General features: G+C 38.1%; 1 non-coding gene across 1 annotated transcript; it reads left to right on the top strand.

Annotated features, from left to right (window-relative positions):
- The first annotated feature begins 1,533 nt into the window (after positions 1-1,533).
- On the top strand, positions 1,534-1,640 carry LOC127090173 (small nucleolar RNA R71). Its single transcript, XR_007791702.1, has one exon. It is a non-coding gene; the product is annotated as a small nucleolar RNA R71 (small nucleolar RNA).
- The last annotated feature ends 2,071 nt before the right edge of the window (positions 1,641-3,711 follow it).

Here is a 3,711-nt window from a genome sequence, read left to right as displayed (position 1 = left end):
TTGCTAAGAAGGGTCTTCCCAGTATAATGGGGGTAACTTCATCTTCTCTTATGTCCATAATTATAAAATCGGTGGGAATGTAGAATTGACCTATGCGCACGGGAACGTTTTCAAGAATTCCTACGGGATATCTAACGGAACGATCTGCTAATTGCACAGACATTTTAGTTGGTCTTAGTTCTCCCATTTCAAGTCTCTTGCATATGGACAAGGGCATAACACTGATACCGGCTCCTAAATCGCATAAAGCTTTGTCTATGACAAATTTTCCTATATGACAGGGTATAGAGAAACTACCAGGGTCTTTAAGTTTAGGAGGCATATTCTGGATTATTGCGCTACACTCAGCAGTGAGTGTAACGGTTTCGCTATCTTCAAGTTTCCTTTTATTAGATAGAATTTCTTTTAAGAATTTAGCATATGATGGCATCTGTGTAATAGCTTCTGTAAAAGGAATGGTGACATTTAATTGTTTTAGTAGGTCAACAAATTTTTTAAATTGGCCCGCGTCTTTGGTTTTAATTAGCCTCCGAGGATAAGGGATAAGTGGTTTGTAAGGCGGCGGAGGTACATAAGGTTCTTTTTTTTCTACGGTTTCCTTATTACACTCTTCCTTTTCCTTAGGTTTACTTTCTTCCTCAGTTGACTTTTTAGAGTTTTGGTTATCAATCCTTGGGTCAGACGGTCCTTCCACCTCTGTTCCACTTCTTAATATAATTGCATGAGCGTGGCTTTTCGGGTTAGGTTGGGGCTGTCCAGGAAATGTACCAGTTGGGGCTGCAGTAGGCGCTTGTTGTTGAGCTACTTGCGAGATTTGTGTTTCCAGCATTTTGTTATGGGTAGCCAGGGCATCTACTTTACTTGCTAGTTGTTTAATTTGTTCGTTAGTGTGTACATTCTGGTTTAAGAAATCTTTATTGTTTTGCTGTTGAGAAGCTATGAAGTTCTCCATCATGATTTCCAAATTGGATTTTCTAGGAACATTATTGTTAGGTGTAGATGGGGTCGGCTTTTGATATCCAGGAGGTATAACTGGGAGCTTGTCCTGGTGCGTATAAAGCATTATTACTCTTATATGAGAAATTAGGATGGTTCTTCCAGTTTGAGTTATAGGTATGCGAGTAAGGATTTCCTTGAGCATAGTTCACCTGCTCTGCTTGGATTCCTGTTAGGAGTTGACAATCTGTAGGAGTGTGACCTTGAATTCCACAGACTTCACAATTTTGAGTTACGGCAACCACGGTGGCTGGAGGTGATACATTTAAACTTTCAATTTTCTGGGCAAGAGCATCCACTTTTGCATTAACATGATCAAGGCTACTTATCTCGTACATGCCAGTTTTCGTTTGAGGTTTTTCTACCATCGTTCGGTCGCTTCCCGACTGATAATGGTTTTGGGCCATGCTTTCGATAAGTTGATAAGCGTCAGCGTAAGGTTTATCCATGAGCGCACCACCTGCGGCGGCGTCTATGGTTAATCTTGTGTTGTATAAGAGACCATTATAGAAGGTATGAATTACTAACCAGTCCTCTAAACCATGGTGTGGGCAAAGTCTCATCATGTCCTTGTATCTTTCCCATGCTTCGAAGAGAGACTCGTTATCTTTCTGTTTAAATCCATTTATCTGGGCTCTTAACATAACTGTTTTGCTTGGAGGAAAATATCGGGCAAGAAAGACTTTCTTCAACTCATTCCATGTGGTGACTGAGTTGGAAGGAAGAGACTGAAGCCATCTTCTAGCTTTATCTCTTAACGAGAAAGGAAAGAGACGAAGTCGAATTGCCTCTGAAGTGACACCATTAGCTTTAACAGTATCAGCGTATTGAACAAATACGGATAAATGAAGGTTTGGATCCTCGGTAGGATTTCCAGAAAATTGGTTCTGTTGTACTGCCTGCAACAGTGAAGGTTTAAGTTCGAAGATGTTTGCTTCGATTGTGGGTGGAGCAATACTCGAATGCGGCTCATCTTGTGATGGAGCGGCGTAATCTCGAAGAGCACGAGCTGGTTCTGCCATCTCGGGTATCGGCGAAGGAAGAAGATTTTTGAGATCAGGAATTTCGATTGGAGGAAGATTGTTTGCAGCACGATACTCCCGAATTCGTCGTAAGACTCGGAGATATCGTTCAACGTCGTTGATTCGTAAGTAATACGGTTCGCCTTGTGAGCGAGTGTGTGGCATACAAATCAATGAAAGACAAAAAGGAAAAATAAAAATTTCCTTAGTCTCTACAGCGTAACAGAAGAGTTACGATATCGACTAAATAAAAGTCCCCGGCAACGGCGCCAAAAACTTGATTGCGACTTTATGAGTCTATTGGGGTATTAACTGCAAGTGCACAGTCTAATCGCGTAGTAATAAAAGATATTGATCCCACAGGAACTTAATGAATCGATATACCGTTTTTCTAGGGTTACTTCGTAAAGCTAAGGCGGATGATACTTTGATGATTAGGGGGGAAAAGTAAAACTAAAATTGGATCTAGATTAAATATCAAATAACGCGGATATCGGTATGTAGTTCATCATAATTAGGGAATCAAATCTTCGTTGGTTTCTTGGTTTTAAAATAAGTCCTTTCATTAGACACTATTGATTAAAAGCCTTTTCTCAAACTCTCGCTCTGTTGAATAGACTATGATTTTACCTTAACGTACGCTCTCACTATTTAGTTAAAACTAAAATCACTTTTTGAAAACAATAGAATCTATAGAAACTCTTTTTATTAAAATACTAACCGTTTAAACACCCTCGTCTCAAACTCTCGCTCTGTTGACTTAGATTATATGATTAAACTTAAATGCTTAACTCTCGTCCTCACATTTAACCTTTAAAAATACTTTTTGAAAATTATTAGAATTTAATTAACTCTAAAAATTGCTTTCGCCCTGATTTAAAGTTAATGTCCAATTTACACTGTCCAGTTAAAAGCTCAAACCGTCGTTCTATTGATCTTAACTTCTTTACGTCTTTTACTCTCGTACAAAAACTTTGGTATTAACTCTGTAAATTGAGACCATAAAAAGAGTGACTATATTTTTAAATAAATTTAAACCGACTTAGTTTTGATTCCTTTATTCCGCTTACTTTACATACCGATATCTAAATTAATTAGCCGGACATGCTAAACAGGCCTAAACAATTATCATGCTTAAACACAGCCATATCAGACAAACAATATAGATAAACAACAGTGCAGAGCATATATAAATTAAAACAATAAATTAAAGAACCTGTAAAATTAATAGAAATCTTGATTGTTCTCTAACTTCGATGCTTGAACACTCCACCACAAGCCGGGTGGATTTGTTCTTCACAATCTTCGATCAGACAGTAAAATAAAGGCGAAGGAATAAAATACTATGATCAAACGTAAGGTTAGATCCAGTAAAAGTTACACAATAGTCTCCGGTGTAGAAACTATTGTGAGAAAATAAATTCAATGCTTTGGAAATTAACTGGAAAAGAAAAGGAAATAAAAATTGCTAAGAAAGTAGAATGCTGGAAAATTAAAGAACAAGAAAAATATTGCACGGTGCCGAATACTGGAAAAATTAGAGAGAGAGCCGCAGGGTTCCACAATTGGTTCTATTTATATTCATCCTACAATAACCGTTTCTTCCCAAGTCCCTTCAGTAGGTTTCCTCACGTTTCAACGAGTCAAGCGGAAGAATAGGATGAACGTGCTTCTGTTACGCGTCAAAGCCAAA

Source organism: Lathyrus oleraceus, chromosome 5, assembly GCF_024323335.1.
Source record: "Lathyrus oleraceus cultivar Zhongwan6 chromosome 5, CAAS_Psat_ZW6_1.0, whole genome shotgun sequence".
Classification (NCBI taxonomy): Eukaryota; Viridiplantae; Streptophyta; class Magnoliopsida; order Fabales; family Fabaceae; genus Lathyrus; species Lathyrus oleraceus.
Note: the sequence above shows the minus strand (reverse complement) of the source record. Positions and strands in the feature narration are given on the sequence as shown.